The sequence below is a fragment of the Sciurus carolinensis genome, chromosome 2 (genome assembly GCF_902686445.1).
Source record: "Sciurus carolinensis chromosome 2, mSciCar1.2, whole genome shotgun sequence".
Classification (NCBI taxonomy): Eukaryota; Metazoa; Chordata; class Mammalia; order Rodentia; family Sciuridae; genus Sciurus; species Sciurus carolinensis.
Genome location: NC_062214.1, coordinates 198131502 through 198146848, shown reverse-complemented (window position 1 = coordinate 198146848; position 15347 = coordinate 198131502). Strand labels below are relative to the sequence as shown.

Sequence of the window (15347 nt, the reverse complement as noted above, 5' to 3'; positions counted from 1 at the left end):
ACCAGAGAGCTCCCTCACCTTCTTTCCACCCTGTAAGGACACAAGAAGGTGGCAGTCCACCTGCAAGAGGGCACTTACCACAACCATGCTGGGCACGCCCCTGACCTCATGGACTTCCAGCATACAGAACTGTAAGAGATACATTTCTGTTGTTCATAAGCTGCTCAGTCTTGATACTTTATCATAAAGCCCTAACAAACTAAGATAGTTACCAAAAACAAGGGAAGTCTAAGTCTAAGGAGCTGGAGGCAAAATGATCAAGTTGATATGTGTCCTGGATGGGATCCTGAGACAGAACAAGGATATAAGGGAAGACCTAGTGACCACAAATAAAGAAGAGTTTAGTTAATAATAATATTCTGGTGTTTATTCCACTGTTGCCACAAATGCACCCATTGATGCAAGGCGTCAGCACTGGGGAAGCTGGAGGGAAGGCAGAAATTCAATCTTTGGAATTCCTCAAAAATCTAATTTAAAACAAAGAGAAAACCAAAGAATGCATAACTTGATAAAAACAAAACTAAAAGGTACACATGTAGTAAGTATAATAAGAATTCATGGGTGGGGCTGTAGCTCAGTGGTAGAGCACTTGTCTAGCACATGTGAGGCACAGGGTTCGATCCTTCACACCAATAAAAATAAACAAATAAAACGAAGGCATGCTGTCCATCTACAACTACAAAAAAAAAAAAAAAAAAAAAAAAAAAACTAGGCATGGTGGTACACACCTGTAATCTCAGTGGCTCAGGAGGCTGATGCAGAAGGATCACAAATTCAAAGTCAGCCTCACAAACTCAGCAAGGTCCTAAGCAATTCAGCAAGACCTTTTCTTCAAATAAAATTTTAAAAAAGGGGGTAGGGATGTAACTCAGTGGTTAAGCACCCCTGAGTTTAATCCCAGTACCCGCCCCCCCAAAAAAAAAAAAAATCATGCCAGGCCTAGGTGTGATGGCACATGCCTGTAATCCCAGCAACTTGGGTGTCTGAGGCAGGAGGATCACAAGTTTAAGGCCTGCCTGGGCCACTCAGTGATACTGTCTCAAAGTAAAAGATAAAAATGAGAAGGGCTGGGGATGTGGCTCAGTGATAGAGCAATGGCCTAGCCTAGGAGAGATCTGGGTTCCACCCCAGCACAACACACACACACACACACACAACACAGTATTGATACATGCAACAATAAGGATAGTATGCCACCTCAAAGAACCAGATACAAAAGGCCACATATTATATAATTCTGCTTCCATGAAATGTCCATGGAGACAGAAAATGGGTTAGTGGTTGCCCAGGGGGGATGGTGAGTGACTGCTAACAGATACAAGGTATTTGGGGCGGTAATGAAAACACTCTTGAATTGGACATGTTGGCTGCAAAACCCTGTGAATTTTATCATACCTGATTTACACTGCAATAAAAACATGTACAGGTTTGGTTTGCAGTGCTGGGAATCAAACTCAGGGTCTCCTGCATGCGAGGCAAGCACTCTTGAATTAAATTTCTCAAATTAAATCAAGTTCAACCAAAACAACCAATTTTGTGATCTAATCTTTTTTAGCTTTGTCAAGGAGTTGCAGAAAGCTTCACTTCTCAAATCTTTAGTTTATTGCATAATCCCATTTTAATAAATATTAACAAAATCATTATGTTGTCTTTAGTATATTTAGAAATTTCCAAATATACTACCTATCATCACTAAACCAAAGCAATGATAATACCAGCAGTAAAAATTACATATGTATTATTGTTCTGAAATTTCAGAACAAAAATTTTATAGTGAAGAGTCAAAGGGGGAATATGACTTGAAAGTAGCGAAACACATTCATATTGTGGGTCCAGTGGAGGCAGAGGAGAGGGGATGAGTGGGGAAGATCTGATGGTTTAAACATCAAAGTTAAGGTTCACATTCTAGCAAAACCCCAAAAGGTCTCCTGGAATCTCAGTCTTTTTCAAACCATGACATCTTTGGATAAACAAATATGGCACTCCTCTGTAGTCTGCATTTTTCTTTTTCTTTTTTTTTTTTTTTTTTTTTTTTTGCGGTGTTGGGGTTCGAACCCAGGCCTTGTGCTTGTAAGGCAAGCACTTTACCAACTGAGCTATCTCCCCAGCCCCTGCATTTTTCTATATAGGAAAATGTATTATAACAATAAATAAGTTCTGTACAGCTAACCATCTCCCAATTTCCTACCCTTTCCCAACGAAGAATCACTGCAGTGTGGGGGGTGGAATGCAGTGGTAGAGCACTTCTTAACTGCCAAGGCCCTGGGTCCCACCCTCAGGAAGAAAGGGAGGCAGGGAGGGACGAGATGCCCACATTCTGCCTGTGGGTCAGGCTCCTCCAGCACTACCTCTGGGGCACGAAGCTCATCTCCAGAGCTTCCCAAAAGATCCCTAGAGCTGAAAGTGTTCTGACTCATGGTTTCCTACTTGTCCTTGGTCTAATTCTTTCCTCTAATATAACTTAACCTTTTATCTCCTCTTCAAACTTGAATCATAAGAATGAACCCAACAGAGGAATCTATGATGACAAAGTAACCACAGAAAGTGAAACATGTTCAAAAGACAGACCCCAAAAGTGGCAGCAATTCTGAATGTTTACACCCCAAACACCTTGCACTACTATACAGAAAAAAAACATTTGTTTGCCTTTGGAGAATTTTTTTTTTTTTTTTTTTTTTAATTTTCAGTTGTTGATGGACCTTCTTTTTATTCATTTATATGTGGTGCTGAGAATCAAACCCAGTGCTAGGCAAGCGCTCTACCACTGAGCCACAACCCCAGCTCCCGGGGGATTTTATTGTAGACAGACTTTCAGAACCAGGAAAATGAGGTCCAAAACCCTCAGGTATTTCTCCCGGCCTGCTCCCAAAGCCAGAGGGATTGTTTGGAAATCAGCTACCTCTGTGCTAGATCCTTCAGCTCTGCAATAACCAAATGTCACCACCCATTTCAAGGTGTGCATGTAAACCTTCAAGAGCTTACTTGCTCTTTTAGAAATCCAGAGGGCTGTCTAGAACTGTGGTTGTACCTGAGCAAAGAGATGTTTGCATCTCTGGGTCAGCTGTCAGGTGCTAGCCCCTGCAGCAAGATCACTGATCTGCCAGACCACAGGCCCATCACCTAGCAAAACTCTACAGAGAAGAGGACTATATGAAAATGTAGAACATGTTTCTTCCTAAACAAGAATGAGTGAGTCCAAATGTCCCTGGTTGAGCAAGCAGAAAAGAATGAACAGCTTCAGCTGACTGTATGACTAACAGGATGCAGAGCAGGGTGCCATAGGAATCTGGGCAGAAAACATTAGTGTGGGCAGTTTTAATTCTGGGCAGGGAAAGCAGCCTTGATTAAACAGGAAAAATGTCAACAGATAACCTAATGTCACAAGACTGGGTTACATATTTAAGTGCTAATGAGCGGAATAATTTTCTAAAGAAAGATAATTATAGAAAACATTTTAAAAAATATTTCCTTTATTTTCCATGTTCTAGAAGGAATTATAAAGCTATCTGCTTTTTTTAAAGATTTTTAGTTGCAGATGGAGACAATACCTTTATGTTTTCATTTATTTTTATGTGGTACTGAGGATTGAACCCAGTGCCTCACACGTACTAGATAAGTACCCTACCAGTGAGCTACAACCCGAGTCCCAGAAAACATTTTTAAAAAGCAGTTCTTATCAAGTATGGTGTTGCACGCCTGTAATCCCAGTAACTCAGGAGGTTAAGGAAGGAGAATCTTAGTTTGGGCTAGCCTCACCAATTTAGCAAGGCCCTAAGCAACTTAGCAAGACCCTGTCTCAAAATAAAAAGGGTTAGGGATGTGGTAAAATTACCCGAGTCAACCCCCAGTACATGAAAGAAAGAAACCCCACTTTGCTGCACAAAGGGTTACATAAAAGAAAGAAAGAAAACCCACTCTGCTGCACAAAGTGGATTTGATTCCAACTACTTGGAAAGGTGAGGCAGGAGGATTACAAGTTCCAGGCCAGCATGGACAATTTATGGAGACCCCATCGCAAAATAAAAAGTAAAGGGCTGGGGATATAGAGTGCTTGCCTAGCATGCACAAGGCCCTGGGTTCAATCCCCAGCACCAACCAAAATTAAAAACAAAAAATAAAATAAAAAGCAAAAAAGGTTGGGGATGTAGCTCAGCAGTACAGCACCCCTGGGTTCAATTCCCAATATCACAAAAAAAAAAAAAAAAAAAACTATTGGTTTATTAAAAGGCACAACCAGTTAAGTGAGAGTGGGCAAAAATACTTGTAGCACATGTATCTGGCAAAAGACTTGTATCCAAAATATGTAAAGAACTTCTATACTTAATAATAATAAAAAAAAAATTATACTTTTAATTTTCTTTCACTTTATAGAGATTTTTCCTGTTCTATGTTTTGTTTGTTTTCTCTGAGGTGCTGGAGATTGAACCCCAGTGCCTTACGAATGTTAGGCTTGTACTTTACCACTGAGCTGAGCCCCAGCCCTAAGAGATTTATTTGTCGTGATTTTGCAGCTGAAGAGTCCCAGCGTGGGCAGCCTCATCTGAGGAGGCTTCATGCTGAATCCTAACACAGCAGACAGCACCACTCGGCCAGCCCAGTTTTTTAAAGAAGCAAAAGCCTTGAACAGGCACTTCACAAAAGCAGGTCACAAAAAGCCAAGGCACACAGAAGCCACCATCAGGACCTGCCACACACCTCTGGAGTGGACAAGATGACAGATAGGCAGTACCAAACGCTGGAGAGGATGCAAACCACCAGAACTACACACAGCTGGGCAAAGCACAAAGAGGCACAACCACTCTGGAAAACTGGCAGTTTCTCTAAAAGTTAATTATACCTCTACCCTGGAACAATTCCATTCCTGGATATTTACCCAAAATAAATGAAAATGTATGTTTCACAGTTTGTACAAAGAGGAGCAGCTCCCCAGATGCACATCAAGACAACAGAAAGGGACACATGCATACCACGAATTTTAAAAATAGTATGCTAAACAAAATAAGATGCTGGGTTCACTGGCCACACCTATAATCCCAGCAACTCGGGAGTCCAGGGCAAAAGCATCACAAGATTGACCAGTCTGGGCAATTTTGTGAGGCCATTAACATTTTAGCAAGACCCTCTCTCGAAATATAAAATAAAAAGGGCTTGGGAGGGGGACAGGGGTTGTAGCTCAATGGCAGAGAGCTTGCCTAGCATGTGTGAGGCACTGGGTTTGGTTCTCAGCATCATATATAAATAAAATAAAAATTCACTGACAACTAAAAAATATTTTTAAAAAGGTGGGGCTGGGGATGTGGCTCATTAGTAGAGCCACATTCTGGGTTCAATCACTGTCACCATGAAAGAGAGAGAGGGAGAAAGGGAGGAAGGGAAGGGGCTGGATAGGAAAACATATAAAAATTTCTGGGCTGTATCTTGATACAAATTAATCAAACCAACAAAATGGCATAAGTAAGATCTTAACATTTTACTATATGTAAATTATATTTTAAGTTTTTAAAAAATGTTTCCCATGGGGCTGGGGTTGTAGCTCAGTGGCAGAGTGGTTGTCTAGCACATGTGATGTACTGGATTTGATCCTCAGCAGCACCACATAAAAATGAATAAATTAATTTTTAAGAATAAATTATTCTTAAAAAAAATGTTTCCCAATATTTAATACTGTATTATTCAGAAGTTACTCAGATATTAACTGGAAGGTAGTTACAAACTGTTTTGTTTTGAGAGTACAGTATAACTGTGAGATGCTATGTTGGGGGGTTAAGAGTCACTTCTCCCCCAGACTCCCTTGCACACACCTACTCCATCAAGCACCGGGTCAGGAATCTCTGTAAAGAGACTTTACAGATGTAATTAAGGTCCCAAGCTGTTGACCTTAAGACAGGGAGATTATCTAGGAAGGCCTGACCTAATCAGATGAGCTCTTTAAGAGTGGGTCTAGTGGTCAGAGGCAGGCAGGCAGACACTCAAAAGTATGAGAGGAATTCAGAGTAGGGAGACTCTCCATGCTGGTTTTGAAGAACGGAGGAGGCCAGGGGCAGAGACAGCAGCTCTAGGACCAAGAGCAGTCTCCTACTGACAGCCAGTCAGCAAGGAAAGGAGGACCCTGGTCCTACCACCAAGAGAAGTGAATTGTCACAACCCAAGAGCTCAGCAGAGTACCCCATCTCCAGAAGAGAACAGCAAGGACACTATCATGTAAGACCTGAGCACAGCACCCATGGGAAATTAATATAAAGAGCACACCAAAAGTCCTTAGAACTTCACGATGTTTTAGTTAAAAGGAAGAGTTATGGAAGAGCCTTGGAAACACTACGCCTAGTGAAATGCCCCAGTCCCAGAAGGTCAACAGCTGTAGGACTCCACTCATACGCAGTATGTAGGAAGCCAGAACCACAAATCAGAAGCAGAAAGGTGGTTCCCACAGTGATTCATGGACTCAGGGTCTCAGTACCATAGATTAAACAGAGTTGCAGACATGTTGCAAACATGCAAAGATCCTTAACACTACTGAACAGTGTGTGTATAGGTGGTTAAAATGTAACTCTTAAAAAAAAAAAAAAGTGAAAGTGGGCGCAAAGCTTTCCCTGATAAAGGCAATTAGAAGACTCACTTCAGGGTGAAGCTCAAGTACTGCAAGGTGCTTCCAAGCTTGACTGCAGAAGCAGATGCCTTGCAGCCCTAACTGCCCTCTCACCTCCCACTCCTCACCAGAAACATGGAGTCAGCAACAGCTCTGATCTTACTGGAACAGTGTTGGCATCACTGTGACATTTTAGTGATAGCAGTGCAGTGACCCCCAGAGGTCCTGGACACAAACACCCATGATGTGCAGTGGAAGTCAGGAACAGCCCACAATCTCAGCTGGGCTAACTGGGATATTTCAGAACCAAGATGTGACTTCTACTTTACCTACGCATGCAGCTCAGCTTAAAAGGCTGGTTGTGCTGCAGGGCATGATGTCACACACCTGTAACCCCAGCAAGTTAGAGACCCAGGCAGGACCATAGCAAGTTCCAGGCCAGGTTGGCCAACTTAATGAGACCCTGTCTCAAAGTAAAATTTAAAACAGGGCTGGAGGTGTAGCTCAATAATAGGGCACCCCTGGGTTCAATCTCCAGTTGTGGGGGGAAAAATGTTTGTTGTGTTGATACGCATTACCCATTTTATTAAGTATAGATAGCACATATTAGAAGCATATTTTAAAATTACAGATCCAAATTGCTTTCATCTGCCTCCAAACATATGTTAAAACTAAAACAAACAATTTATTTCTGATCCATGAGTTTGCCACGTAGGTGGAAAGACACAGGATGCCCTAGGTAGAACGCAGACCACTGACTTGGGCTCCTGCTTCCAGGGAAACCTGAAAGATCATTGGTAACCGGTCTATTTATTCATTCATTTATTTATTTTGTGGGGCTGGGGATTGAACCCAGGGCCTTGTGCTTACGAGGCAAGCACGCTACCAACTGAGCTATATTCCCAGCCTGGTAACTGGTCTAGAGGACAGAGCCAACAGACATTTTTAGACCCACTCCTCCTCGAACTCAGTCACTGAATGGTGACCTCTTCCCACAGTATCCCAAAGCGCTCTCCTCTTAGGGCTGCTCCACTGTCTATATACCAGATGGTCACTACCAACAACACCCTGGCCCTCAACACGATGTAGTTTAGACCACAGCCTCAACCCTTGTCTGACTCCAGACCTGCATCTCCAGCTACCCCCTCGGCCCCCACAAGCACCCCAGATTTATATCCAAAAGCACAGACCACCTTGTCCTCCTCCCACTTTCCCTATTGTGATGGATGTCACCAGCCAATGAATCGTCAAGTTAGAGATGAGGAAGTCATTGTAGATGCATTCCTTCAGCAAACACCTATGAAGTACTTTCTGGGTGCCAAGCACTGATGGTGAGTACAAGAAACAAAACCCCTGCCCTTCCTGAGATGAGGACTATACCAGACAGTAAACAAAGTAAGAAAATGATAGAGCAAAACAACACAGCACTTAGGTGAGGAGCAGAAAAGTCAGGCAGGGCAAGGGCTACAGAGTGCAGTATGTGGCTCAAACCACCACAGAGGGTGTGGTGCCCCCAGTGGCAGAGCTGCTGGAGGGAGGCCAGATAGTGCCGGGTCCTAGAGGGCACTGGTGAGAATTTTAGCAGAGAAGTGACATGGCCCACTAGTGTTTGCATAGGCCTGCTTTGATACAAGGATGGGGGGTCCTTGCCACCCTCTCCCTCCACCTGCAGCCTCTTCCCTGCACCAAGGCAGGCCCACAGTACCCTAAAACCACCAGACGCAACTGCTCCTCTGCACCTCCTGCCTAATTTCAGACTCACAGGCCTCACTTGGGGTGAATGGCTACCTAACTTGCTCATCCCAGTCACCAGCACCAGCTGCCCCACCTGCCTCACACATGCTGTGCCAGAGCACCAGTCCCTGCCCATTCTAAATGCCACCTAGCTCCTTAGTCCTCCAACCCTCCTTCTAGCCCCAGGATGAGAGCAGCCTCTAAGGTCCTTCACAGGCTCCACAGACTTTCCCAGCCCATCTTCCCTGTCATCTCTCCACAGCAGCTCACCCTCAGCCCACAGCTCCAGGCCACCCTGACAACTGGCACTTTCCTTCTAGTGTCTCTGAGGATGGTTGCCTCAGTGGTGTATCATATTAGGCCTCTAACCTCAGTGGCTCCACCCTGCCAGACTACCTGCCAGCTTTCACCTCCAAATCTCTGGCCACTTAGCAGGGCCTGCCATTCAGGGCATTCTCAAGTCATTTAAAGCCACACCTTCCAAATCTTACTCTGTGCCTTGAAATTTGACAAAAACTTACCAGGTCCTCTTGCTCAGGTTACTAATAATCATGTCTTTGTAACATCAAATCCTGGTTCCTGATATTTCACTCACATACTTAAAACTAACCTTAGTTAAGTGTAGTGTAATCCCTCCTGTAATCCCAGTGACTTGGGAAGTTAAAGCAGGAGTATTCAAAGTTTGAGCCCTTAGTCAAGCATGGTAGCACACACCTGTAATCCTAGCACCTCTGAACAGGCAGGAGGATAGCAAGGTCAAGGCTCCGCAACTTAGTGAGTCCCTGCTGGAAATAAACTGGGGTTACAGCTCAGAGGTTGAGTGTTCATTGGGTCAATCCCCAGTGAAAGAGAAAGAGAGAGAGAGAGAGAGAGAGAGAGAGAGAGAGAGATAGAGAGAGAGAATATGAATGTGTGTTAGCTAAAGACTCGGCCTCAAATTAAAAAAAAGTTTTTATGAACTGGGGAGGGGTCCTGGGGTTGTGGCTCAGTGGCAGAGCGCTTGTCTAGCATGTGTGAGGCACTGGATTCGATCTTCAGCATCACATAAAAATAAGTGAATAAAATAAAGTCAAGGGGGCTGGGAGATAGCTCAGTCCGTAGAGTGCTAGCCTTGTAAGCACAAGGCCCTGGGTTCAATCCCCAGCACCCAAAAAAAAAATAAAAATAAAAATAAAATAAAATAAAATAAAATAAAGTCATATGTCCTTCTACTACTAAAAATATTCAAAAAAAAAGAAAAGGAAAAAAAAAAAAGAACTGGGGATATAATTCAGTGGTAGAGTGTCCCCGGGTTCAATCCCCAGGGCCAGGAGGGGAAAAAACTTAATCACTCTGTCACTTAATTCACTCAACTTTCAACTTTTCTATTTCTCATTTTCTGTTTAAACCATCATGTTTCAAAATTATTTATGACTGTTTAGAAAGTTACACACTTTTTTCAACATGAACATGCTTAAGAATGTATGTTTTTAAAAAATGTAAACATTTAGACAAATATGAGTAAGTGCTAACTGTGAAATATTTAGGATACTTTGTGACCCTCCCCAGGAATGTGCCCTCCCTCCTTGTCTGAGGAAAATCCCCATGCACTGTGCTTTCAGGAGACACTGCCAAGACAGGAGAGTGAGCAGGAGCTGCAGTGAGCTACTGCCCAGTCCCACACCATTCAGGACCATCAGAGGGCTGCCAGGCTCAACTGCAAGATGATATTGCATTCCTTGATGATGGAGAGTACCTGTCTTCACATGTGCAATCTGAAATTTTAAATATTTAGTACCACTGCATCCTTACAAATATTTAGGAAACAATGAGTCAAATGCCCCACCAAAACTGAGGCCTACAGCCAGTCCATGAAAGAAGTAAATCCTTAGCTGTAATATGATTAAGAGACTTTAAAATGTTGTTCCAATTTCCTAATGGGTTTTTCACTGACCTATTACAATGTATTTGAAGCTGATTCTGATCAAAGGCTTAGTCATGCTGCTCCCCACCCCCCAAAAAAAGCCTTGGAATTTAACAAAAAGAATGAAAGATGCAACTGCCTTTAACACAGTAGTTTTAAACGGTATATCTCAAATACTCTGTTCTCACACTTTTTAAAGATAGCATTTTTGCAGGTACTCCTTGTTGTCACTTAATATGCAAATTAACATATTTAAATAAAATAAGCTGCAATAATTCTAACACAACAGACCTGGAATGGTCTAAAACCCTTTTTATAAAAACCAACCAGTCCATCACACGTTAATTTTACTTTTCAAAAATTTTTTTAGTTGTTGATGGGCCTTTATTTTATTTTTTTATGTGGTGTTGAGGATCGAACCCAGTGCCTCACACATGCTAGGCTCTACTCCAGCCCTAATTTTACTTTTTTAACCCTTTAATATTTTAAGGAAAGGGGAACACCACATGCGACACGGAAAAGCACTCGAGGACTGGGGCTGCCGCACGTTCAGAGACCACGGTCCCCTGGGAGGTTCTGGATCGGTCAGTGAAAGAAAAGGCCCGCCTGGCAGCCAGGGGCCTGGCGGCGCGGATGACAGCGCGTCGCTCAGGGCGGTGCCGCGGAAGGCGGGGACCGGAAGGATGCGGTGCGCGGACAAAGCCGCCCGCCGCCCCTCGCCGCCCCTCGCCGCCTCCCCGGGCGGCCGCAGCCCCGCCGCTCGGCTCCCGGCCCACAGCTGTCGCGGCAGCGCCCTCCGGGAACCCGAGCCGCGAGGCACGCGGGTGGAGAGCCGGCAGGGACCCGCGCCCCGAGGCGCGCGGACGAGGAGGGGACAGACAGGGACCCGAGCCCCGAGGGGCGCGGACGAGGAGGGGACAGACAGGGACCCGAGCCCCGAGGGGCGCGGACGAGGAGGGGACAGACAGGGACCCGAGCACCGAGGGGCGCGGTGAGGAGGGGACAGACAGGGACCCGAGCCTGGACGGACGCGGGCGAGGAGGGGACAGGGACCCGAGCACCGAGGGGCGCGGGCGAGGAGGGGACAGGGACCCGAGCACCGAGGGGCGCGGGCCAGGAGGGGACAGACAGGGACCCGAGCCTGGACGGACGCGGGCGAGGAGACAGGGACCCGAGCACCAAGGGGCGCGGGTGAGAGGGGACAGACAGGGACCCGAGCCTGGACGGACGCGGGCGAGGAGGGAACAGGGACCGAGCCCGGAGGGGCGCGGGCGAGGAGGGGACCGGAGCCGGCCTGTCGGGCCGTGGTGGGCAGGGCCGGGCCGCGTCCGCGCCGCGCACTCACCGTCCGTCCGGAGGGCCGCGCTCGCTCGCGCTGTGGGCTGGGAGCGGCCGCCCGAGGCGCGGAGCCGCGGTCACCAGCGAGGGGCGCCTCCGCGGCCACCCCGCAGCATCCCCGGCCGCCCGCCCGCGCTCCCGCAGCCTCGCCGCGCCCGCTCCGCCGCCGAAAATGGCGTCCCGGCGCCGCCCGCCCACAATGCCGCGCGCCGTGACGTCACCCGCCCTCGCGCTGCCGGGCGGGGCGCAGCGCGACGCGCCGGGGAAACTGAGGCGCGCGCCGGGCTGGGCGGTGGCGCGCCGGGCTTCTACCCGGGAACCGGGCCTGCGAATCCGCAGCGCCGCCGGTCTCCCGCGAGACCCCGCACGAGGTCACGAGACTCTCGGGGTCGAGCTCCGGGGGTCGCCCGGCACCCGGACCTGGCGCGGATCCCGCCTCCTGAAGGAAGGGAGGAGGTCCAGGGCCTGGCCGGCGCTCGGCCTCCACCCAGCCTACAGGGCGCGCCCGCTGGCCAGGGAGCTCTGGGGCTCCCGCTGCCGCATGCACCCCAGCTGCAGGCCTGACTCAGCAGCCGGCCGGAGGGCGCTGAGTCAGCGGCAAGCGCAGCTTGCCTGCCAGGGCTCCAGGTGCCTGCAGGAGAGGGATGCAGGTGCCAGCCCCCCGCCCCGCCGTGGGAACTGCTGCCCTCCTCTGATAGTACCACCGGCGCCTGCAGCCCTGGGCATCCTGCAGTCACACCTGCAGTCTAAGGAGGCAGATGTTCCTCGGTTTTCCCAGGGAGGCCCTATTATTTTGATCTGTTCTATAAATGCAAAGGTGGGCTAACAAGGGTGGGAGCTCCAACGGTAGCAGAGCAGCTCGGGTTGGAGCAGGGAAAGGCAGAGGGCCAGGGTCAAACTCCCTCCACACTACCCTCAGTGATTCCAGACAAACTGCACGTTGGATGTCACCTGCTCATCAACCATTGCCCTAGGATCTGGTACATTCCAGGATGCACAACAGTCACCATCAAGAACACCTGCAAAGCACCTGGTTCATGGCCAAGTGCCTCAGGAAAGAGAAGAACCAGTTGAATAGAAGCCCATTTCTCTTTCTGTGCCTCTGGGCCCCCTAATTGCTCCCCTGCTTCCTGTCACCCCAGCAAATTCTCTTGGACTTGCCTTCTCTCTGATGGCACTCTTTGATGGGTAGCCAAGACTCTACTTAATTCATCCATCCCCACTGCCACCATTTTATCTTCTTGTTCCTCTGTCCCTTCAACCAGTGTCTGTTTAGCTTCTGTGGTCCTTGTGGGGAGAAGAGCAGGATGCACTGATGAACAAGGCAGATAGACCCCTGCTCTCCAGGAGTTCAGTTCTAGTGGAGAGAGACAAGTGGTAAAGACAGGGAAATATCTGACTTTGCTGAGATCTGAGGCAGGTAAGTGAACTGAGACCCAAAGGTCAGGAAGAAACCAGCCCCTCAAGACCAGCATAGAACACTCCAGCACCAGTCTTTGGGCAGGAAGAGCCTGGAGTGCGGGGGAAGGAGAAAAGGCCAAGTCATCCAGCGCACATCAATCCTGCCATGCTGCTGTCAGCACAGCACCAAGTCCAAACTCCTTAGCTTGGTCTACAGAGCCCACAAAACCTAGTGCTGCCGCTGTCTGTCCCCCTGTCCCCTGGACACCCTCGCCTGACCCTGAGTTCACCCTGTCCTTCCCCCACCATCTCACCCCTGACTGTGTGCACTGTACCTAGAATGTTCTCCCTCCTCCTTGTCCCCAGATACTCCAAGAGTGAGCCAAGTGTCACTTCCTTTAAAAAGCCTTCCCTGCCTGTGCCAGCCTGAACAAGCCTTCCTCTGAGTTCCCACATGTCCCTTCCCCTGATGCGCATTGTGGTCAGTTTACATGGTTGCCTGCCCCTGGGCCTAGAGGCACTAGGCAGGAGGGACCTATGTCTTACTCATCCCCAAGCCCTGCCCAGCACCTGCCACAGACTGCATAGCAGGCCGTGGGGGCAAATTTACAACAGGTAGATCAGGTGGACCCTTCTCCAGGTCTCCTTTGCCTAGCCAGCCCCTCTGATGGAATAGACACGTGGGATCCCCTTGAGTCCCTGAGTTCTGCCATGGTCCTCAAGAGTTCCTGCCAGGCCTAGGAGCTGTTAATGTCCGAAGTCCTCCCCACCCTCCCCAGGTGCTGTCTAGTACCAAAAGACACAGATGCTGTGCGCTACTCTTCTAAATTTCCAACAGTTCTAGTGGAGCCTCTCAGGATGCCTGCCCAGCAAGGAGCTGAATCACAGGAGTTTCCAGCTCATCTTCAACTAGGGCCCTTCTCTGAGATGAAGAGCAACCCCCTCACTGAGCCACCTGCCTGTGCTCTGACCCTCACAGCAACTAGGTAGGGTACCACTGTCCCCATTTTACAGATGCTGCAGGGACCCTGCAAGTTCCAGCATTTGCTTGCTGCCTGCTGTAGAGGGATTGTCATCCAGCTTTTGGAATGAAAACAGAACGCTTGCTGCTTCTTGTGTAGGCACCAGAAGAGCCAATAAATTGGTATCCAATGGGAGCATTGCCTTTCCTTTGAGGAAGCCTTGGTAGGGCTACTGCAGGGCAACAAACCCATTATCTGCCCTTCCTAGTTAGCCTAGAGGAACAGGGCCCTGAGGACAAACACGGGGGTTACCAGAATGGAGCCTAAACCCTTATTTATGCAGATTCTCGTGCCTCTGAGCATCTCTGGGGCAAGCAAATGATTGGAGGGTTGCAGAAAAGGCTGTGCCCTAAGGGAGGGACCTTGGCCCCGTACCCCACCCCCAAAGGCAGGACAAGAGGTTCCTCCAGCAACAGAGAGGGGAGCAGGCTCTCCCCCTTTTCCCTTGAAACTACTCTCCCATTTGACAAAGGCAGACTGCGTGGTGGGTGCTGCCTCCTCTGTCCTGCCTGTTTCTCCACCTTCCCCTTTCCCAACAGCCCGGTCCCCTGCCCTCTGTATTTCTATCTCTCTTTCTTGGGTCCATTCACTGCCCTGGTCCCAATGGGAGAGAACAGCAGGCCTCCTGGAGTTCTAAACAGAGGTCAGGGCTGGAGCTGCAAGTGTGGAGGCAACCTACAGCAGCCCAGTGAAGCGGAGATCCTGGTCCCAGGAGAATGAAAAGCCCACCTGTATGCACTGACCCATGGCTAACCACCACCTCCTGCAGCTTGCTAGGTGCTGGGAGAATCAGAGATAAACTGGAAGCACACAGTTTTATTTTCATTGTGTTCCTGTCTGTCAGGTGTGAGACTGTGCAATTAGAGAAGAAGGAACCCGGTCTGGTGAGCTGCCAGCCTGCAGGAGCTGGGACTGGAAGCCCAGAGATGTTCACCTGGCTGTGAGAAGGATCCAGCAGGTCTCCACCTCTTCCCACAGGAAGAGAAGCATACTCCCTCAAACACTCAAGCCTCTCTTTTTTTAACCTTTTTTAAAAAGGGGGAAGAGAGGGAAGGAGGGAGAAGTAGCTGGAGAGAGAAAGACACAGGGAGGGAAAGAGGAGAGGAAAGTCAAGAGGCCCAATTGGGAAGCAGTACTTAGGGCTGGTCCGCAGGTAGGGAGGGGTGGCCTCTGGTGCTCCCCAGCTAGAAGGACAGGCAGGGGTGGGGACAGCGCAGGCCAGCTCTGCAGCCCATGGCCCCTCTTGGCTTTGCAGGAGGCTTGGGGACGAGTCACAGGGTGTGCCTGCTTGGCATCCGGACCGGGCTAATCTGGGCTCAGTTCTGCCTTGCTGTTGGCAGGTCACACCCTTTCTGGACTCAGG

General features: G+C 48.5%; 1 protein-coding gene across 14 annotated transcripts in view; it reads right to left on the bottom strand.

Moving 5' to 3' along the window:
• The window catches only part of Klc1 (kinesin light chain 1), a 57104-nt gene extending 45333 nt beyond the window's left edge, over positions 1–11771 (bottom strand). For 5 of the 14 annotated variants that reach the window (XM_047539820.1, XM_047539821.1, XM_047539824.1 and 2 more), the window contains exon 1: positions 11569–11766. The gene's annotated coding sequence lies outside the window, so the exon portion shown is untranslated. Of the gene's footprint in view, positions 1–78; positions 130–11568 lie in introns of all 14 variants that reach the window. The other 9 variants (XM_047539818.1, XM_047539822.1, XM_047539825.1 and 6 more) reach the window with 5 other exon arrangements.
• Between the last annotated feature and the right edge of the window lie 3576 nt (positions 11772–15347).